The sequence below is a fragment of the Ursus maritimus genome, unplaced genomic scaffold, assembly GCF_017311325.1.
Source record: "Ursus maritimus isolate PB19 unplaced genomic scaffold, ASM1731132v1 scaffold_18, whole genome shotgun sequence".
Lineage (NCBI taxonomy): Eukaryota > Metazoa > Chordata > Mammalia > Carnivora > Ursidae > Ursus > Ursus maritimus.
The window spans coordinates 13,012,419-13,035,328 of NW_024424230.1; the positions used below are offsets into that span (position 1 = coordinate 13,012,419).

Genomic DNA, 22,910 nt, shown 5'->3' on the forward strand with positions numbered 1-22,910 from the left:
GGAGAATGATTGCAACATGGAAGCTTAAACATTCTTACGCAGTATTTTCCATGGGTGCTGATGACTTGGCTTCCTGAAGTTCTAGGGAATGAAACGTGTTTGAGCCTTGGAAAGTGACCAAAGGACCGCTCATGTCGGTCTTTTGAATGAAGATTATATTTGAGGAAGGTGACTGTGGACTTAATGTGGCAGGCTTCTGTTGAATGTCAAGGTCTCCCTTAACTTTGATTTGTGGTTCTGCCATGACCTCTTCAGTGAGATAGCAGACAATAAACATTTTTAAAAGGGGGTGTGCTCTGTGGTTCTTAATGGAATTCCACAAAATTAAATGGGTGTGTATTAATAAATATTCATATCTATGTCTTTTTGAGAATTAAATTAAAGCTATGTGCCTTCTTCCCAGAAAAATTCACAAACACAGGAAATTTAGCATGATATTTTGAGGGAATAATGGATTCCCCAAAGCTGAAATTTCCTAATAAAGGATTTCTGTTATCCATGGGAGAAAACCCTGGGTCTAATGTCCCTTTATTTGCTAAGATTCTCACTGTGTTTTTCTCACTCAAAAAGAAACTGCAAATCAAATTTTATTATAGTCAATGTTCTACCATAAATATTTCTTTATAATCACCACTCCCTGAAATTTCTCTGCTCGTTTTGTCAAGACTGTACCCAATGATAAAAAGGTCTGGTACAAAAAAGCAGTTTCATGTAATTATTATAGTTCATAGGAACAGGGTTTGACATATCATAACAGGAAAAATTATTATATGGACGTGTATTAATTTATTTCGAAGCTTAACTCCAATACAAGTAAATGCTTTTTCATTCCTCACTTGTACAGGGTGGAGATAGACTTTTTCTTTCAATTTGTTTTTCCACATCTATTTAGAGCAACCAAAATAAGAAAACTACTACACAGGTCCTAGCATTCACTTCCTCCACCCGTTTTCTGTACTCTGTCCTAGGTCTGATGAATATAACTTTTTAAACATGTCATTTATTTTTATTTTTATTTTAGTCTAAATGTCCTTTCAGAAACACCACGGGAAAATATTTTTAGCTTCACTAAGAAAACAAACATGTTTAAACAAATAACACCCAAAATGTTCAGGCAGAATTGGTGTTTTTGGCATTCATGGGTTATAACGGTGAGCCTGTAACATACAGGCTGCAGCAGAATTTTTCTTGATCCTGGGTGTGCCACTTTCTTTCAGGAATAAAAACAAAGAGAAGAACTGATGACACTTTTTACACCAGAACTAAACTTTTTGTTAGTGGAGGGTTCCCTCCGACGTGGGTCTGGGGTCTGGGCATTTTCTCCCTGGTTACCAAAGGTGGCAGAGAGGAAGCAACATGTAACATGCTTCTGTAGAGTTCTGCAAGGGTAAGTGAAGGTCGTAAACAATAATTCAAAATAAAAGCAGGGCCCACGTGCCCAAGGTACGAATTGCGAACAGCAAGCACTTACTATGCCCAGGCACCATTCCAGCTCTTTGCTGTATTACTGCATCCCAGGTTCCTAGATGCTGCCTCATCTGCTTGGTTTTGATTAGCTCTGTGATTTATTCATTCTTGATAATAATACTAATAGCTAACACAGAGTACTTACTATGTTCCGGGTACTACTTTAAGCATGTTACATGTAATAACTCATTTAATCCTCACAAGGACTGAATGAGGTAGGTCCTGTCCTTATCCCACTTTACAGATGAGAAAACTGAGGCACAGAGACACATTTAGCACCTTACCCAAGATCATGCCTTAGTGTGTGCCTGAGCCAGGATCAGCCCCATTTGTGCTCTCAGCCTCCATGTCAGGCTTCCTCTCAGGTGATTAGAATCATAATATGGTGATCAATTATATTAGTTTACATTGAAAAATGTGAAAGAATAGAGAACAGATAATCTCTGCTCTCCCCAAAGATAAAATTTAAAAGAGGATTGAAATTACCTTGATGATGTCCACTGATATCTATCCCAAAAAGAAAATGCAACTCTTGTCTGCATTTAATTTGGAAAACAAGTGCTAGTTGGTTCTGATAGCTTCAGAGAAGCCCTCCACGGAATCAGTTAGGGAATGAGTGTCACTAGACTTTACTGGGTGCCGGCCTATGCCTGCAGACTTGTGAAGCCCTTCTCAGACTTCAAGAATCCAAGAAGGCAAACCAGAACCTCAGAATCAGGCCTCTTGAGTCACTGCTTGTCGGTCAGTAAGCAGCTCTAATCAAAGATAGTTAAGGCCCCAAAATAAAGACTCATGACCACTGAGCCTGCTCAGTGTGTGTGAAATGGTGTTTACATTCTGCTGTTCGGTCTGGGTTCTAGTAGAGAAAACGCAGTAACCATTGGTCAGCAGTGTTTCTAGATAACCATCCTCGGATTACCTTTCTTCTTCCCACGGATGTGCAGACCATCTAAAAAGCCTTGACATTCCATGAGGACTTTTTACTCAACAGAACATGAGGGAACCTTTGGAAATTTATGCTACAGAGGCCAAATTTACCAGTGAGCGGAGCTGTTTATATTTCCCTCCAATTGGAAGCAGATCAGAAGCTTTAGGGCATTAGAAAATGCAAGCTACATAACAAAATTCTGAGTTCAAGCATTTCATGGATTTTTGGCTCTTGATGTCAGTTATGGATGATTATAACCCTGGTGTGATTCTCAGTGCAGAGTTGGCAGTCTCTTAGAACAGCAGCCAGCTGCAACAAGGACCTCTGAGACCATGGAAATGTACCCTCCAGGGCTGCCATTCCTCACCTCAGCTTTTGCCCTGGGCAGCCAGGTCCGGTACTGAAAGGGTAGCAGCTGCTCAGGATCCAAAGAGACTTACAGGTTCTTGGCAACGAAGGAAGCAAGGATGTCCACGAGCCCTTGAAAAGTCCTCTGGTCAGCCCTGCTGCCTTTAGGCAAGACCACCCAACCATCGCAGCCAGATGAGAACAATCGTGTTTTAAGACCTGCAGAGAAGGAACTGCAAACCCCTTTGTCAACTTTCACTTTGGCAAAATGATCTTTGGTAGCTAGGCTTTCCCCGCAGCAAGAAGAGGAACCTGCCTTAGAAGGTTGTATGATCTAAAATGTTCCACAGACAGACAGAGATAGATGATAGATGGATGGATGGATGGATGGATGGATGGATGGATGGATGGATGGATGGATAGATAGATAGATAGATAGATAGATAGATAGATAGATAGATAGATAGATAGAGGAGCTAATAGATTGTGGGTGAAGAAAGGAAATGAGGGAGAGGGAGAGAAAGAGGGAAACAGAGACAGAAAGAGGGAGAAAAGGTAACTATGAAAGATAGTTAAATCCCAAGCAGTGGGACACACGAGAAATATTTATTATAGAATTATATGCCAGAGGAGTCCACTAAAACCCATTTGAAAGAGATGCGACCGTCCTTTATGCTCCTGAAGCATTTTCCTCAGTATCTCTACCATGGCACCTCCTTGTGTTGCAACATGAGAATTTGTGAGCTGTTGGGTCTCCCTGGCTGGAGTATGAGCTTCATACGGCGGGGATCGTATCTTATTCTCGTGGTCATCTCAGCATCTAGCCCGGTGCCTCGCTCCATGGAAGGGAGGGAGGAAGGAAAGGAGGGAAAGAGAGGTAAGTAGATCAACCAGTATAAATTCAGATCCTTTAAGGAGTGCATCATTCCTAATGCTTCAATCCTTAACGTTTTCCCACCCAGACTTAACCTATCTGATGTCCCATTTCCCCTCCATAAACTGTTGCACTCAAAGTCAGTACGATTATATAAGCTGCCCAGGATTGGAAGGATTTGTTAATACTTATCTCTATTTGACACCTTTCTAAGAACACTAGTTCATTATAATGCTATTTGTCTTTGAAATTATTTCCCCCAAAATATATTTCATTTGAATTAATTGTTTATATATATACATTTTCCATGATCTGGGTACTATTACATAGTCTTGGCCAGTGCAAGCTGGTGTGACACTCTGCAGGGTATCTTCTGGGTCAGTGACTATTAGTGTAGCTTATGCAAATGTTCCCAGCCAGCGCGTCCTTTCTGTATGTTCCTTCACTGAGTATGTTCTGTCTCGTCTGGCTCTCTTTCTACTGTTGATGAACAATGGCTGACAAGAGGTGTGCGAGTGACAGCACCAGCTCCCAATGCCATGAGGGGAGGTTAAGGGAAATGGACAAAGGCTCGCTGGCAATTCAGCTTGCCGGGAAGTCCTGGGACCTGGGAAAAAGGTGTCACCAGTGTCCTAGCCTGGAGGGGTCAGTGTGAAGGGTATGGGAAGGAATGGGAGCTACAGGCATGGCATGACTTCAGGGGGATTTTAGGATAATGGGAAGGGACAGAGTATGATGCTAGGAACATTACTCCCTAGGGACCTTCAATGTCCAGGATTGTGTCCCTGAGCCAGGCAAGATATGCGTGCATTACCCCAGCCCCTCCAGAGCTCCTGGCAGCTCATCTGTCTGGAGTGACTCCCCCATCCCTTCCCAGATCCAAATCCTCTCATCTTTCAAGGCCCAATCCAAGGTTTGGCCAAGTTTCTCCACCTATAGAGAATATTCTTCTCCTTTCCTTGGAACTGTCTCTCTCTTCCTTAGCACTTCCTGGTGTCCCTCTTATCCTGTTAGCTGTCTCTCTCTGGGGCACTGTACTGGGCTGTGTATAAAGCCCTGTGGGCCCACCATGCCACAGATCCTTTCTGCAAAGGGTGACCAGCTCCTCACACCAAGGGCCAGGTGTTGTGTCTTGTGGGCCTCCAGCGCATCCATAAGCCATGTTGGATTAAGGTCCCTGGTTTAACAAAAAGATGACAGACTTGCTCACAGGTAGACAGGACAGTCGGTAAGGCTATCTGACACATGGACTCTGCCCATTTGGGACATTGATTTTCGATGATAACTCGACCAATTAGACCCTTCCTGGGAGTCATTGCTGTTTTTAACATTGTCGTATAGTTTGTTTGTGCTTTCCCTTGGGCTGAGGTCTTTTTTATTTCTTCACTAGATCATAAAGTCCTGGAGGAAAAAGTCTTACCGAATCATTCTTTACTTGCCCTCTGTATCTGGGCTCTTGGTATTGAGGAACTGTTGAGAAGGTGAATAGGATGCATATGTTCCTGATGGCCTCTCCCAAAGAGTAGACTCCTCTCATGGCTTCTCGTCAGGTTCTGCAGCCAACCATGCAGAAGAGATGGGGATCAGAAAGGTCTCTTGGCATTGCTGAGCAGTGTGAATTGGGCCACTGAGCAGGGGACTGGAGGCAGCAGCAGCAGCTGGCCAAAGATGTGGTTGGAGGGATAAACACAGAAGATGCCTGCGGGCTACCCAGGCCAGAGAGGTGTGAAGCTTGGGGTCTGGGAGATGGGGACAAAAGAGTCCTAAAACATGAAGAGGCAAAGACATGGAAAGTGACAGCAGTAAGACTGCAGAGAGGGACAGACACACAGACAGAGATACCAAATGATGTTCATCCAACCTGGAACACGTCTGCCAGTGCTAGTCAGTGCAAACTCCCACTTCCTTCCCTGGGTGGTGAGATCCTCAGGAGCTGGGGTTACATTTTGTTCACGTTGCTATGTTCGGGTCCCCACAGGACCCACGTGGGCTTGGGCCCACAGTAGGCTCCCAGTCATGGTTTTTATCCTGAGCTGAATTGATAAGAGGATTTCACAGCCTATCTTGACAATGTGTCTAGAAGGCTACCAAGGTTTCGATTGCCTTGAACATTATGAAGTTCTCTCCCTTAAATCTAACTGTGCTTTCTTGATACAACTTAAGTCCACTTCCTCTCCAATGGCTTAAAATGCATGGGATGGTTTTTCAGCCATTCAGGAAGAAGGAATGCTGTGTATAAAGCCTGGATTCAATAAAGCCAGATTTAAAAAAAAAAACAAAACAGCTCTTAGCATCTTCTACAGACACTGGTCTGGGCAGGGCTTTTTACTTTATTGAATCCAGCTGAATAGCTTGACTACATTAATAATGGGGCTGCATTTCCAACCACTGCCTCCCAGTCTTTTCCCCTAAAAGCCTTATGGTACTTAAGCAACTGCTAATACATGAATAATTGCTGGTGGCATCATTTCCTGCCATGATTTGACCACCAGGATGAGGTTTTTCTTCTTGTACCTAATCTGGAGTTCTCAAGCCTGCCATGTGTGGGCTTGCTTGAGAATCGTATTTAAAACACAGTAAACAAATCCAACTGCGGCTATGAGTTGGGCTGTATTGAGTTTCTGTGTGTTGAGGAATTAGGGATTTGGGAAAACTCTATAGGGTATATAGTAAAATATTGGTCTGAAGGGGATCCTTACCTCCAGGTTGTCCAGAGATTTGAACCTGGTATCTCCACAGAGCATGGGTAGCACCATTTTGCAGGTTCCCCAGGATGGACTGGTAGAGTTGCATCCCTGCACTTCAAAGAAGATGCTATTCACTTGGCTCCCATACTGCCATACTTCTTTTTGAAGTTTCCCTGGCAGATGGCATCTAATCATTAGTTCTATTTACGTGGGACTTGAGTGACGGTGGTTTCTAGTACAGGTGAGTGCAACCAGGTATCCGTGTAGAGGACCGGCTGCAGAAGCACACAGCTGGAACAGGAATACCGCAGAGCCCCTGGGAGCACAGAGCACCCACGTGGCCTGTGTTTGAATCCAGCTCGGCCCTTTCTAACTATTAACTATCTACTCTGTCTCCTCGTGTGGGAAGTGGGGATGGTAACACTGCCTGCTTCCTTGGGTCGATATGAAGTTCAAGTGAATTGATATTTGTTCAGTGCTTAAATCAATGCTTGTTCATGGTGCCACATAAGTGCCTCTGATGGCCTGTATTTGTCCTTTTGTTGAAGAGTCCGTGCATTTATTCCTCTCCACACAGCTTCCGACTAGGATGAGTGGGAAAATCTGCCTTTCAGCCGGCATGTTAACAGAGGGCTAAAAATGAGGCAAACCTTGCCTATTATCCTTTTTGGGCAAAAATAAAATAATATTATTTCTTTTGATCTGGAAGTTCGATTTGCCCATTGCTGTGGGCTAGGTGCTGTGGTGATAGCAGGGTAAAATTCTTCCTTCCCCACCTCAGAGAACTTGTCATCAACCTGGAGAGGCATGACTATTATATAACCAGTAGCAAAATAAGACCGGACAGCAGACATAATGAAGTATTGCAGAAGTGGAGGAGATGTCCATGGGAAGATAGCAGGCAAAGGAGTTTTTAGGTTTGGTTTAATAGAAAAAAGGAAGTGAGAGGAGGTAGGAAACACTATCTAGAGTGCTTGGCAGCTGTGTCACCCGACGTCCTTCCTGCAACAGTCATGTCCCTGAGCTGGGCCTTGCACCTTCTCCAGTGATAGAAGAATAACTACAAGCTGGAGAAATAAAAACATGTTAATATGTGTGAGTTATCAAGTCAGACCACAGCAGGTCCCAGGAATGTTTTTCTGTTTTAGAAATGCAGATACAATGGGTCGTGTGCATGCGTGTGTGTGTGTGTGTGTGTGTGTGTGTGTGTGTGAGAGAGAGAGAGAGAGAGAGAGAGCGAGCTGTACTTCTTTAGGTCTAAAATGTACAAGGACAGAAAGAAGCAGAACTCAGAGCAGTTTTTGTTTATGTGGATCTTCATCGTATTAGATTTTTATGGGTCTTTCTCAGAGCTTCTTGATAGTCTAGTAATACAAAGTAAGTTTATTAGGTCATTCGCCTGACTCTTTTCCTCCTTGGGACCTTTTATTTTCTCTCACTGGATGCTGAGCTTTGTTCCCTCTGCGGGGGCCCATCCCAGGCCTGAGTAAGGAGCAGGCAGTACCCAGCAGCTCATCTGTATCATATCGCTCAGCCCTGCGAAGTGAAGGGAAATAAACAGCACGTGGGAGGGGGAAATCTGTGTTCTAAGAACCGCTTTGGTTTACACATCTATAGATACACTTAACCAGCACTGTGGGTCACATGTACCGGCTGGTGAAACTGAGCATGACTCACGTTTAAATTATTCATAGAGCAAGAAATATGTTTCTAAAAGCCAGCATCGTTGGCTTACACACGGAGCCGGGGGAGGGAGCAGGCAGCCTCATAAGGCACTCAGGCCTCCCGTGACAGCTGGCGTGCACGGTGCATCTGCTGCGAGGAAGGGGTGCCGGCCCGGCCTCAGAGCTCTTGGCCATACGTTGTATTTGGAGAATCTCTATTGGTAGAAATCCCTGTGCTGGGGCAGTAGGTGCTTAGGATAAATTTTTGAGGTAGCCTATCTTTCTTTTACGAACTCGCTTTGTAATGACCCTGGAACTCTTCAGTAACTCGGTCTAGTGGTGGAGACCACACCAAGGGAGCCTGAAGTATGGAAAGGTATGCCCCTTCCACAAGAGGTCTGGTAGGGAGAAGCCAAGGAGAGAAAGGTCTGAGAGCATCATGAAGGACAGGGACTTCATCGGAGCCTTGAAGGGCTTAGTCTGCTGTGAAGGAGAAGAAATTCCAGCCCAAGCAAGATGGAAAAACCATTTGAGCAAAAAGAAAGTAGAAGTGACAGAAGGGGTCTACATTTTTTTGACATAAAAAATATATATACAAGACAAGAGAACAATCACCAAGGGAGCCCAAGGCAGCGCTTACTAAATTGGTCCAAAAGAGGGATTTCACCAAATGCAAATGAACAAAGAACAATACATGTGACTCAAAATATCCGTTATGCTCTTATGCGAGAGGGTGTGAGGCAGGGAGGTGACCTTTGAAAGGTTTTAAAGTTGTAAACTTTTGCAACCACATTGTTTTGATTGCTGGGGGATTTAAGAAAGGATTACCTCAGGGTACCATTTTGGAAAAGTGATTTAAAAAAAAAAAAACTACTTCCTGCATAATATTTTAGAATGTTTTTTCGTTCAGTGTTTGCTTTGAAGATCTACAATCTGAATGTCCATGAAGTAGCTCAGCCTCACATGAGAAACGAACGCCCAGAAGAGTAGAGGGACCTGGCCTTCCACTCCTGGTCCGTCTGCCAGTTCGGTTCACTGGAGCAAGGGTACCCCCGCTCCCACTCCAAAGGAAGTACGTGGGGCCTTTGTTTTGCTCCCAGGCCAGCCCCTCCCCCCTTTGACAGGCCAGCAGGGCAACACTATGTCAAAGCACTGTCCCTTACTCTGGGCCAGACATTCCCTGCTGGTCTCTGAAATTTGGGAAACAGGAAATGTTAAGAAAATTTCTAATTTGCCTGGTCATGTGAACGCCCTCTGATGATGTTGCAACAGAATTTTGGAAAGGAGTGTTGTGCTCTGAGCCGAGCTTGCTTGCACCCTCCTAATCGGAGACCATTTGCTCCTTTGAGACTATGGTAGATTTGACTACCCAGCCTCAACTTCCCTCTTTCTAAACACATAAACCCCTATGCCTAAAGAACAAAACCAGAAAAACCCATGCAATGTGTGACATGCTCTAGCGCCATCCGGATTGCTGAGAGGGCCCTGCGCGCCTGTCCCTGAAAAGCCCCTTGGCACTTAGTAAAAGCGCCCATCCCAGGCAGACGGGCCTGCGCAGGCCCCCTCCTGCACCGTCTTCAGAACCTTTACTACCTGTGTTTGTAGGAGATGATGGATGATTAGCCTTTCTTCCCACACATTTGGCTTTGATAATTTCCACGCAAAAACATTCAGATGCAAATAATTTAAAAACAAAGTGGCTTCAAGGGATCTTTCTGGGAGGATGGAAATGCTCCATATCCTGATAGGGGAGTATGTTCCAGGTTCCAGGAGTGTATGCTTTTGCCAAAGTTCATCAAAGGGTACACAGAAAATGCGTTCGTTTTGCTGTATGTAAATTACACCTCAATGGGAATTTTTAGAATAATAAAGCGGCTTGAGTTTAGAAAAAAGTAACAAGTGGGTGCAATGTAAATGACCCCATTTAAGGAGATCTAGAAACATAAGGGTCCGCAGGCAGAAACTAAAAAATGCGTGTATGTGGGCAATCCCCACCACATGGGAAATCTTTGCAAGGTGAGCAGGTTAGGCCCAGCTTACAGACTCCACAGCTGGTTATGTGCATGCGTCTGTGTTTTCATATGTGGGCTTTTTTTTTTTTTAATCTTTATGTCCATTTTTGTTTGGCTCATTTCCCTGTTCAATTGGATTTTGTCTTCTATTTCCTGAATATGACTCCCCCACAATACCTAATATCCCAGGCATGCAAGAAGCGAATGCCCAATAAATGTCCACTCACCCCCTGAGACGGAGTGCTTTCCCTCCCTCTGGAACGTTCTACTGAAATTAGCCAGCGCGTGTTGGCCTTAAATGCCTATGTAAAACTGGAAAGCGAAAGGAGAAACATCCATACTTGTGCTAGTTTTGAGAAAATTCCCAGCTCCCTCTGCTTCTAAAAACATCCACTTCGGAACCTACTTTGGAAAAACTACTTTTGCCCCATAAGAAAAAGAAAACTTGTACTCCATAAGTCGTGATATTTATTTTAAAGCAAGAAAACTGAGTTAATGATTATGTCTGAATGTGGGCGAGTGGGGGCAAAGGTACCCTTGCTTTTCCTCCTCTTCATGGCGAATCAGAGCAGGTGTGGAAATTCCCACAAGTTACACTGTGTCCATATACACGTTTGTATACAGAGTTTCATGGTTTTTTTTTTTTTTTTTTTCTGAAAGTCTTTCTTTTGTCATCATCTCATCTTGAAACTAGAGAGGAAGGGAATGGAAGGGCAAATTGCTAATATCAGAGGCTTCTGGAAATTCCCCTTTTATGGTACATGAGTCTTTCTTAAGAATAGTTCTCTTTCAGTTGTGTTTTTGTGAGTTTAGTGAAAATCACTCTGCCCAGCCCTGCCTCTGGTTTACTTAAGCATGATCCCAGCTGTCTAGAGCATGGGGCTGCCTGGACATAGCCGAGGGACGAAAACTTGATTTGCAGTGCTTGGGGGAAAAGGGCCTCATATTGATACTGGGTTTTAAAGTAGATGCACCAAGCAGAAATCCATATTCACATGATTTAAAATACCTAACTTATCCAGTATCTTTTATAAACGGATGAATCTCCCATGAACTAATGACTTGCCACTGTATGGGGGGCAGACAGGCAGCTGTATAAATATCTGTTGGCATTTCGTGTTAATGTACGTGATCAGTTCCAGTTACAGCCTGGCTTAACTGAAGCCGACTGACCTGTTTTCAAGTCAGTGCAATGCCAGCTCATTTTAAAGCAAAATGCTTTTTTTCCCCATATGGCTTCAGAAGATGCCTTTTTGAAGATAAGGTTGTAGGCCTTGGATTCTGGTGCTGGGACAGGCTGGGGTTCCACGTGCCCCCAGGTGGACAGGGCCAGCGTGGAACGAGTAGGTGGGAGGGCAATCATGTGCTCCTGCGACTGGCTGGCAGGCTGCGTGGGGGGCTGGGAGGGCCCAGCACAGACTGATGCTTGGAATGTGGGGAATGTGTGACAGCCAATCCCAAGGCTGGGCGTTGAAGGCCTATGCTAATTAGCAGAGCCCCTGCTAGGGTCAGGTCACTGGGTGGCCAGGTAAATAGTATCAGGTTCTTTCTGCACTGGCAGACAGACAGACAGATAGACACACAGGCGGTGGGCTAAGGCCTCCACTGCAGAGTTGCTCTTGGTGGTTACTTATTAATTACACCTCAAGGCACCGCTAGGTTAGACAAGAAAAATACTCCTCCAGCAACTCTCTCTCTGACTTCCTCTCTCCCCCAACATCCTCACAACCCACTCCTCCAGCGTGGGAAACTGGAGAGACCTCCTACCTGGAGACTCTGAGGACAGCCAGCCTCTCAGGCCGCTGGGACACAGAGCCTGTTCCCTCCTGAAAGGAACCCTAGATTCTAGGCCAGGTGAGTTTAGACCCAGTCGGAGCTTTTCTTATGAAAGGTCTTGACTTTTTTGAGTTTCTTTTTCCTCTACACTGAGCCCTCTATATGTTTGTTTTCTTTCTAATTTTGGCTTTAAAAATAAAAGAAAAGAATGTTTGGGTACAGGGTAAAAGTTTTGTCATATCCAGATTGGAAACTCCCTAGTCACCCTGAAACCGGACAGGTGCCTGTTTGTTTCTCTGTCCGTAAACAGTGTGTGCTTCACCCAGAAGTAAACTGTTGGTAGCCGCAGTGAACACAGACCTGTTGCAGTGTTCGAGAAGGACGAAATGGCCCCAACCTCGGAGCAAAGCCTGCCTCTCCCCTTCTTTTTTGATCTTCTGATAGAGACCACATAGTGTTCTCTTCACGGTATTTTGATGGCATATAGCATATAAACACAGGTGTGGCCTTTACACCATGCACAGAGTTAGAATATAATAAGTGAGAGAAGATAAAACCAGCTGGAGTTTAAGCTTAAAGCTGAAAAGAGCTAATACGAATTTTCACTGAAAACCACGTCACAGAGCCCTGTACGGGTACCCTCTAAGGGACTCTGTTTGGTTGCCCCTTGCATGGTTTTACAAACCAGCCCCAGGCAAAGGGCTTCCATGAGATAAGCCGTGTCTTGAGGTACAGACATGACTTGGTGACACACACTCTGAGGATACCATCTGGGACTGCCCTCCTGAAGACCATGTTCCTCCCGCCTGGCTGGATAGAGGGGAGTGTTGGGAACTTTGTCTTAAATAAGGTTAGGTGATGTGTCCGGTCCTGGCTTCTGTACTGGCTGGCATTTCACATCTTTGGGACTCCCATTTCCTTGCTTAAAAAATAAAGGGACTTGGAACCCATTCCTTCAGCTCCTTGCATTCTGGTTTTTTCTGGGCTGAGGCGCAGCCTGGAAGCCTAAAGCCATTTGGGTACTTAATTTCTGAGGGGGGGGGGAAATGTCAGAACCACAATTAACTTAATTGTTTATTTGTGCAAAGTCTTTCTTATTTAACTCCAGAACTTGCCATCTGAATTTGAAGGAGGGTGGCCCCGGGTTCATGTTCACATAAGTAGCTGCTGTGACCTTTTCTTACTGAGCACCCGGCTCAGAGGAGAGGAGACGGAGGAGAAACTGGAGAGCAGAGTCTCCCATGTTTGCACCTTCACCCCAGAGCTGCCTCTGGGCAAACCCTTTTACCTGAATCTCTGGTTGGCCAGAAAGTCAGGACTCTGGGTGCAGAGCCCCTGTGAGGTTATGAAATCCACCAGTTTGTAGTTACTGAGCAGAGCAAGAGAGGACATGGGCCTCTGAAGGAAGCCTCTGTTTCTGTTTCTGTGAATGCGAAGTGGCGGGGCAGGTGGGCACTCGGCTTTCTTGCTGTGCTCAGGTGAGGGTGAGTGGATGGAAGGAGAGCTCTGGGCATTTGGGGCGGGCCTACCAATCCCCTAAGGTGGGGCTTCTCACCAGGGGTGAGTTTGCCTTCCCGGAGGACAGTCGGTCAGTTGGCAGGGCCTGGAGACATTTTTGGTTGTTCCAGCTAGGCAGGAGTTTTTATGTGAATTTAGTGGGTAGAGGCCACAGATGCTGCAAAACGTCCTAGGATGCCCTCCTCCAAGAGAGAATTACGTAGCCCAAAATGTCAACTGATCTAAGTCCTAAAGCTGGTCATATTTTTCTAAGTTGAAAGCACTGGGTTGGGGCAAATGGGAAAAGTTATTTGCAGTTTTTCCCCCAAGGGACAATCCACTGCCCCCCCTGCTGCTGGATAACTATGGCTGTGTTAACTATAGCTTCCTTCACTTCTCTGCCCCTCCCTGTCTTCTGCCCCCTCAGCCTTTTTTCTTTTTCTTTTCTTTCTCTTTTCTTCTCCACAAACTTCATAAATATTTACTGGGCATTCAGGAATAAAGTGGTTTCTGGCCTTGAGAAATGCCCTCAGGCAAGACAGTGAGAAGGGAAGTCCCAAGAATGCTAAGTGCACCTTACCTTAGCCACACCAGTGGTCCATACTGGGGTCCTGGGAAACAGAGGATGAGCTTCTGACCTGCAAAGAGAAAATGAGGGGAGGGGGCAGAAGAGAGGGGGTGTGACCAGCGCTCCAGGGAAAAAAGGAGGAGAGGGTTGCTGGCAACGCCCACGGGCCCGCCTCTCTTCCCCACCTCCACCACCTACCCCCAGTTGCTGCATTTTTAACCCCCACCACCTCACCTGCTAATCTCTCCCTCTCTCCATCTCAGCCACAGTCCTACTCTTCCCTCTACACACCAACAGGGGGCAGCAGAGAGCAGCTGACAGAGCCTAAAGCAACAAACCCAACCTGGGAACCATCCCATCACCTAGACGGCAGAGCACCCTTTGGCTTCCGTCCCGACAAGTTGGTGCTCTGAGACCCTCCTCCTCCACCAGCCTCCCTCCACACCCTCGACCAGGGACAATGCTCCCCCCACCCAGCGCACCGCACATCCCGCGCCAATCTGGCCACAGATCATGTTCCGTCTGGTGACTCATCTGATTGTTCCTGACTTGCTGTGTGGTTTCTCAACCTTTCAAACAAGGCTGTTTTGCCTCGTTCAGCCGACTGGCCATCCCCTGAGGCGGGAGCTGTGTGCTCTGACCCCTGCTGTTTCCCCCAGGCCCCAGGCCAGCACTGTTGCCGGAGTCCGTGTCCAGGTCCATGGACTGATGGAGTAGGCCTGGCTGTGTCCCCTTGGATGCACCCTCACCCCAGCCTCGCAGCCAATGCCATCACCCCCTCATCTTTACGGATGAATAACTGAGATTCAAAGGCATTAGACATCTTGGCCAAGATCTTAAAGCTAGGAAATAGTAGACTTGGAAATCCAAGTCGACATTCTAGATTCTACCACACACCCTATGGCTATCAGTCCCACCCACCCCCTCGATTCTCCTCTAACACGTAGTAGGTCCGCCTTTCTTGAGCACGGCACAGTCTTTGTGGATTGTGCTGTTGAACTTGTTTTAATTTTGATTCCTTTATTTAGTCACTCCCCAAACTCACAGCTTCTACCAGGTGTCAGGCACCGTGAGAGCCCGACAAGAATGAGATGAAGGGCGGACCGTGCCACCCTGGAGGGGAAGGAGTCGGCTGTAGCAGTGAGCCTGGTAGTAAGCAGAGTTGGGTATGGTGGGGAGGTGATGGGACTTAGTCAGGAAGGGCTTCATGGAGGAGGTAATGTGTGAACAGATTGTTGAGAGGCCCGAGGATGTGGTGGGAGCCGGGATCAGCTGGAGGTATGCAGTTTGGGCTGATGCTGCCCATAGTTCCATGGAGTTTAAGGCATGAGCTGGGTGGGGCTGGAGGCGTGGGACAGGGCCAGTTCACTCCCTGGGTAATGGGGAGTCGCTTGGGGCATTTGAATGAGAGAGATCGTTTGTGGTTTAAGAGGAACCCCCAGCAGCAGGGCTGAGGGCAGGCTGGAGGGACACAGGGTGGTGTAAGCAGATGAGGAACAATGCAGCAAGGTGAAGGGATCTGGCATCAGAGACTGGGAAGAGGAGCCATCGTGTAGCAGAGAAGGCAGTGACAGGTATGGGTAGGGAGGGGAGCGGGAGAAGTTGGGAATCACTTCTGGGCTTCCCATTAGGTGGAAGGCTGCCCAGGGACTGACTGGGGTTTTAGAGGCAGATTTGGGGAAGGCTTAAGGAGTTCCCTTAATGAGTGTGTTGGATTTGAGGTACCTGATGTATATGTGGATACATTGGTTCTGGATTAGGGTTGGATGGCTCATTGGGCCACCATCGGCATAAAGGGCCCTTAGCAAAGTTGTAGCTGAAATCAAGGAAGAGAATGAGGTCTTCCCTAAGTCCCTCCCCATGCGCAGAATAGCACTGCATTACTTGTGTCCCTAAAGCTACCTACTCCGGGTTGACAGACTGACCCATGGTTGGGAGGTTCAGGGATGTGATGAAGAAATTTTCTTCCTTTCTGTACCATTGAGAGTTCATGAATATCCCCAGCTTCCACAGTCAGGCTGCCCCTTTCCAGGGCCACATCTGGTTTGTAAACATCATTGTCCTGTGGAAGGCTCCTCTCCTCTTGACTATACCAGCTCTCTGTCTTCCTCTGGATCTTCCATTGGCTTTTTGAAGTATCCAGCCTGCGTGGAGCATTCCAGGTGGGGACCTCATGACTTAGTACAGTTAGATGTTCTTTCTGTTGCCTGATGAGGACCAGGCTGGCCTTTCTGCACTGAGATCTGGAGGCAGTAGCTTCTACTGACTCTAGAACTCTGCTCCTGGGCTTGTAGCAGACCACTCAAAGGCATCGGGTCTAGTTTGAGATTTTTTTTTTTTTAAGAATCACCTTGACTAATGATGCTAGGCAATAAGATCCTAAGATCAAAAACACCAAGCCCTGGGGCGCCCGGGTGGCGCAGCGGTCGGGCGTCTGCCTTCGGCTCAGGGCGTGATCCCGGCGTTCTGGGATCGAGCCCCACATCGGGCTCCTCCGCTAGGAGCCTGCTTCTTCCTCTCCCACTCCCCCTGCTTGTGTTCCCTCTCTCGCTGGCTGTCTCTGTCTCTGTCGAATAAATAAATAAAATCTTTAAAAACAAAACAAAACAAAAAACATCAAGCCCTGAAAAGAGAAATTTACTAGCTTCAGACTTTGCACATTGCTGTTTGCATGTGTGCATTTCCTGCCACCTCCTTATAAGGAAAGTCCCTGTGAAAAGGACAGCGAGATCTCGGACAGTTAAATGGAAAGACAAGAGAGGAGTGGAAGGAAATCGCAATTACTGGATGGATGCCAGCCCCTGTGCTGAGTGCTTCACAGAGGTCCCTTATCCTAGTGATGACTGTAGAACTAGAGTCTTACATTCCATGTTTTATGAATTAAGAATTGGAGGCTCAAAGAGTTTAAGACCTCATCTCACATGAGTTAGATTGAAACATTCCCGGGAAAGAAAGAAAGAACAGGTAACTCATCCAACTCATTGATGCAGCTGGTAATGTGCAGAGTCCAGGTTCGAGCCCATCTGAGTGCTCTTGCTCCTTTCCCTCCATTAGGCTTCATCCAAGAGGGGTGGAAGGAGGAGGCACAGAATCAGAGGCCGAGGGAGGTCATTTCTCGGGTGAGAGAGAGATGAAGTCGTATGGATATTCCAGCCTCTTACATTATCTGCCAAAGGAGCCATTGTCCAATAGGTAGAAAATACCAAAATTGAAGACACAGTGAGGCCTTGTCACCTCGCTAGTCCACCATCCTGCTCTAATGGGTATTCTCTAATTTCCCCAAACCCAAGTAATTACATCTTCAGGTAAGAAAGGAACCTCTAGTAGGTGCTGAGGGCAGGCCCATGAATTCTTATTCTTTTGTCTCCTGGGAATACTTTTCACTTCATTATTTAGTAGTAAGAACATTTCAGGACGGCACTCTGCCGATAGACGGGTTGGCTAATTTAACACAAAGCCCTGTGCCCAAATGCTAGAAAAATTAAAGAATAGATTTCATCATCACAATCCCTTCTGATTTCACTTAACAGCACAATGTCAGGCATGTGGATGAATTTGGGGAAGGTTCTTACCAATTAATGAAAAAAAATCTTTAATTTTAGAATCTCTTGGAAGACATCTGTTTTTAAATTTTCAAGTACCTAGAATTGGGCATACACGGAGTGTTGTTGCCAAGTGGCGGCTCTGCTTAGCGAATAATGACCACATCAAAACACCAGGCTCAGTATGGTGTGCTCCGTTTCTGGTCCCATAACAGTTACCTCGGTTTGGTGTCAAATACACGTTTCTAAAGAAGCTGAACATTGTTTTCTCTTAGTTAGATAAACAAACTCCTTGATGTATATTTATAACTATTTGTTAGTGAGTCTCTTGTAAGCTGTAAAAGGCGGTTGGAACCCGAAGGAGATGTTTTGCAGGTTGGCCACTGAGTAAAGACTGTTTTGATCAGGGTCTCAGTATCTCCTACCCAAGCCCCTACTTGCGGTTCTGAATTCGTGTTTTTCAGAATGTCATCCAAAGCTGTCCTGCCAGCTGCTGTAGATTATATATGTCAGGAGCCGCTACCCGCTTCACTCCTTCCTGTGAAGGAGCCTGGCCTTGAGATTTAGCCAACGGGCCCCTTTAACTCTGCTCCCTAGCTCATTTATCCAAGGGCTCAGTGCTCCACTGAAAACCTTCCTATAACAGAAAGCCAGTGTTTGGGGGGCATTTGGTTTCAACTCGCTTGTGTTTGAACATTTATATTTATAATAGTGCTAATCTCTAAGGGACTCAAATCATATTAAGAGCTTTATCTAAGGCTGCCAAGGAAATTAGCATGTATCCACATGACTGGGAATGATGAGAAATTGGGTTGGGCCTACAGAAATTTAATAAGCTCTGACTTTCATTTCAATTATCTTCTCCATGAGATTTTGTTTTTAAACCCACGCAGTCAGGCCTGGGTACACATTTCTCCCTCTGCCTCTAGCTCGTGCTGTCACCCTCACCCCAGCCCCTCACCACTGTGGCCCCCTTGCCTGGATGAACTGGCCTGCTTCGTCTCATCCCTTCTCTGAACTCCCGCGGTCCGTGTCTCCACGCCACTTAGGTTTTTCCTTTCTCGTATCGCTCCCTCCTGGCTTCTCCCAGCCTTGTCCCCGACTAGAAGGAGAAGAATGTTTGTGATTCTCTCTCGAGTTCACCCCAGAGTTTAGGTCATGCTAGTCACATAACTGTACCCAGCCAGTAATGTGGGATGGATGGTTAGTCAGGCAGGGGGACTGGTGTGGGGGAGGTACATGGGCCAGAGGGGAAAGTAGCTTAGGGTTACAACAGACACTGTCAGTGTGGGGAAGGGAATTTTGGGGGGAAAATCTAAACAGATTAATTTGATCAATCAGGCTAATTTATAGAAAAAACACAAGAAGGGGAAAGTTCCCTTTGAGCAATTGGAGAGATGAGAGAGAAGCAGGGAATGCCCCTGACTGCATTACAGAAGGGGAAACCAAGATGACTTATCAAGTAATTTGTTGAAGCTAAAATGAGAGCTCAGTGAGGTCAGGATGAAAAAAGGCCGGCCCATTTGCCTGCTCGGTGGAGACATGGCTTGGTATTCTTTGAAAAATGTTGCCTGTCAAACTAGAATAATATATCTGGAGTCACCCCATGGAGGTTGGAGAGTCAGTCCCCACTCTCCCAACCAGGAGAACGCCTTCCCAAACATCAGATTTTATGTTGCAGCCTGACCTTTCTAGAACTGTTTTTACCAGAAGGTCTGCACAATGACTTAGCCAAGCTTTGGCATTTTTTAAGGCATCCCTATGTAAATTCACCTCTGTATCCCTACATGGAGACTGCTGGTTTGTCAGACTGGAACAGCTCACTAAAGGCCAAGCAGAGTATGGTTTTAGAGTTTGGTCCAGGCTCTTGGGTAGAGAGAAGGCTTAGTAATGACAGTTTCACAGCCCAGGGGGATGTAACTTGAGAGAATGATAAGAGCAAAGACAAGTGTGAAGTGAAAGGGTGATAGCAAATTAATAGGGATAAGGGAAGAGGGGGAAAGGAGTAGATATACATAGCAATAAGACAAGAAAAATCATTACAATGCCCAGGGGACAAAAAAAAAGTGATTTTTCTGGTTTTTTTTTTTTTTTTTTTTTTTTTTGTCTTTGGGCCTTACTGCATCCACCACTGTTGCTACAAGGTAAGAGCAGGTGCTTTTTTGTGGAACCCAGTCTTGAAGTGGCGTTGCTGAAGGGAGAGGAGAGGCACAACAGCAGGCGTTCTACCAGATCTCTGTTTTGGTTTTTGTGTTTTGTTTTGTTTTCATTTTCAGCCTGACTTAAGCAATGTGGGGGAAATTCATATCTGGACAAAGGAAACGTCTCTCCCTAAATCTAAAAGCCTTATGTCAAGAGAACCCTTTCTGGAGAGTTAAGCATTGTGCTTGATTCCAAACGAAAACTAGATAAAAGGTTAGAAATCAATATTATTAATGGCATCTTCTCTCTGCCTCACTGCTAAAGCCTCTGCCAGGCCACTGTAATAACAGTGGAAAGAAAAATTGGAGATTCCATCAAGAAAAGGCTTTTAAGGAAGGCTGTGTTATTGCATTATTATTTGGACTCTTTCTCTCTCTCTGAATACGTGAATGGTTCCAGGTTTTTTTTTTTAAATATGGGTTGAGGGTGGCAAAATTAAATCTCACTGGGCTAGAATGGTGACATAGGCAGAAATAAGTTGAAACCCTCTATTATCAACCAACATTTATGATAGAAATTAGCTTGATTTTTTATTCTCATAATTTAAACTTTTTCAGAGAGACAGAGATGTTATATGTGAGCAAGTCCCTCCTGTATTCAAGCTTACAACATCTTGGCTCTGTGCAAGCCCATTTTGCTGGGAGTCATTACTCTCTTTAGGGAGTCTGTGTGATAGAGTGGAGAGGCAAGGTATTTTAGGTCACAATTTTGGGTTTGAGTCCTGGTTCCACTATCGATTAACTGTGTGTCCTTAGAAAAGTTACATATTTTTGGTCATCTGTAAAATGGGGGTGACAACAGTCATAACTGACCTGTGGGTTGTTGTGAGGTTCACACTAGTTGGTAGATACGGGAGCACTTTATCAACTATGGTATGTCATGTGAATGTTCGTTTTCATTCACAAGTACCTTCATAATAATGGGAAAGAGAAGGCTATCATTTCATTTTCAGTGCATGTTCCCTTTTTATTTAATAACCCTTTTTGTGTCCCACCGTGTTCCAGCCAGCAAACCGAGACCAGGAGGACCCGTTGTCACTTTCTACTATGACATTGCATTAGTGTGAGGTTTACTCCTTACCCAGCACCTGATAACTTTTGGCCTTTAAAAATAAGGATAAAAGTCCCAGAGCCAGAAAGATTAAGGATTAAATTAAGTTTTAAAATAACACATCTTTTCATATATTCTCTTCTCATTTATATGGTGCTGGTAATTTTTAAAATTAGATTTTCCTCAGGGCATTTCATACTAAAAATGATGAAGTTCCTTGTCCCTTGTAATTGCATTTCTTTTGATTTTCTTTTATTATGACTTGCATATCACTGACACTTTTTTCCTGGAATGTTAAAAGTATACATCATCCAACTAAAAGGAAAAAATACTGTCCTAATGAAAATGGAAAAGAGAGAGTGGATATTCCTCTCTTTTGGTTCCAAACAAGGCAAAGTCCTCATTCCTTATTCTTTGTACATGCCAAGGTTGATGTCATGGATCCAAACCAGTTTTGAGTTATCTGAAATGAAAAAGAAAAGAAAAAAAAAAGAGAGAGAGAGAAAGAAAAAGGCACTTCAACAATCTTCTAAAGCTTGAAAAACAAATTTTCCACAGTCTGATAACCCAAAAATGACTGAATGGATTTTCTCTGTAATTAACAGGGGGTGGGAGCCTGGAGGGACATTGGGGGAAAGGTTTAAAAATGGAAAGTTTCAGTTGAAAGGGGGTACTCTAGGAGATCCAAGAAATGCTGGAGAGGCTGAAAAGGAATAGCACACTTATCCTGAGTAACATGATTCTGTTGTCTGAGGAACTGGACTGAAAACCATAAAGTTCCTTTTGGTTGATGTGTTAACTTACCACTAATGAATATTGTTGATGAGTGGTAAGTAGGACACATCCAAGGAAGATGTTTGTTAATTCTTCATAAAATCATCTCTACATTATTGAAATATGGCTCTCATTCCGTTTGAACCGTAGTTACACAGCTGTTGGAATAGATAGTTGGGACTTTAGGAACCATCCCTGAGATTCTCATTTCTGGTGCCTTGATGGCTTGGGCAGTTGTTTCTTCCCATGTCTAGAATATCAAGCACTTTGCTAACTTCTCTCCGTGTGAGGGCAGTTACTCCCAGGTTTCCTCTCATGAAACCAGCTCTAGGATCCAGGCTTCCCTTTGCATCTGAAATAAATGGAATGGCAACTCTGGGACTTTTGATGAGATCCAAAAAGGCCCTAGTGGCCTGTGTGTCTGCCCGTGTCCCGGTTACATAACCCTTTCCGTCCTCCCTGCTTCTGACACACAGACACAAAACAGAGTGCCCCAAATCCACAAGTTATGTAAACTTCTCTTCCTGTCACTAATGAGGCTCTCGAGACCTGGGAAGGTGACTCCCTTGATAGCAAAGAGAGAGCCTGAGCCAGTTGCAGACGCTCAGACCCTGCAGCTTGCCCACTGCATGGATTGTGAAGTGACCAAGGATCACGTGATGATTTTCTGAGCCAGGGCATAGCTCTGCTCAGGCTTTTGCCTTTGAAAGGGTGGAATCCATCGTCAAACATTAATACTTGGAATTCTTTCTTTCTTAGCAAAAGGTCCTATAGACTTGATGGCAGTACATTTTTATTTTTTTTATTGAGATAGAATTGACGTATAACATTACATTAGTTTCAGGTGTACAACAATGATTCAATATTTATTTATGTTGTGAAATGATCACCACAGTAAGTCTGTGAACACCCATCATCACACATAGTAATGGCAATGTTTTCCTTGTGACGAGAACGTTTAAAATCTGCCTTGGCAACTTTCAAATATGCAATACAGTGTTATTAACTGTAGTCGCCATTGTGCGCTATTCTGTAGGACTTATTTATTTTATGTCTGGAAGTTTGAACAAAAGGTCTTGCAGACATGATGACAATGAAATTATATTTTTTTAACATCTAAAATTGCCCTTAATAAAATGATCTTTTCCAAATGATGTACCAAGTTAGGAAAACATACCTGTTTGAATCTGTAAACCATTCACCATAAACTTATGCCTAGACTCAGACCTCTCTCAAAACGCCCTACCCTAGGTGTGTGTGAAATAAACCTAATATTTTTTTCTCAGTTTTTCAAGTTGTTTTACTAGGTTAGGATTACTTTACTAGGTTAGGATTACCTCAAAAGGCATTTATCTTTTTTTTTTTCTTTTACAATTTGTTTATTTTAGAGAGAGAGTGCACTTGTGCATGTGGAGGGAGGGGCAGAAGGAGAGAATCTCAAGCAGATATCTGCGGAGTGCGGAGCCGGACGTTCCATGACCCTGACATCATGACCTGAGCCAACATCAGGAGCTGCATGCT

General features: G+C 45.0%; 1 protein-coding gene and 1 long non-coding RNA gene across 6 annotated transcripts in view; one reads left to right on the top strand and one right to left on the bottom strand.

Moving 5' to 3' along the window:
* BCL2 (BCL2 apoptosis regulator) overlaps nucleotides 1-22,910 on the top strand; it is a 168,535-nt gene that overhangs the window by 125,808 nt on the left and 19,817 nt on the right. The window lies entirely within an intron of this gene.
* LOC103675850 lies at nucleotides 2,279-16,650 on the bottom strand. Of its 4 annotated transcripts, XR_571926.2 has the most exons (4): nucleotides 14,056-16,638; nucleotides 13,834-13,891; nucleotides 5,038-5,170; nucleotides 2,279-3,575 (listed from the first exon to the last, which is right to left on the bottom strand). It is a non-coding gene; the product is annotated as an uncharacterized LOC103675850 (long non-coding RNA). The 4 variants fall into 4 exon arrangements; XR_005835377.1 differs by having other exon boundaries at nucleotides 2,279-4,794; nucleotides 13,834-16,650; XR_005835376.1 differs by having other exon boundaries at nucleotides 2,279-3,579; nucleotides 13,834-16,644.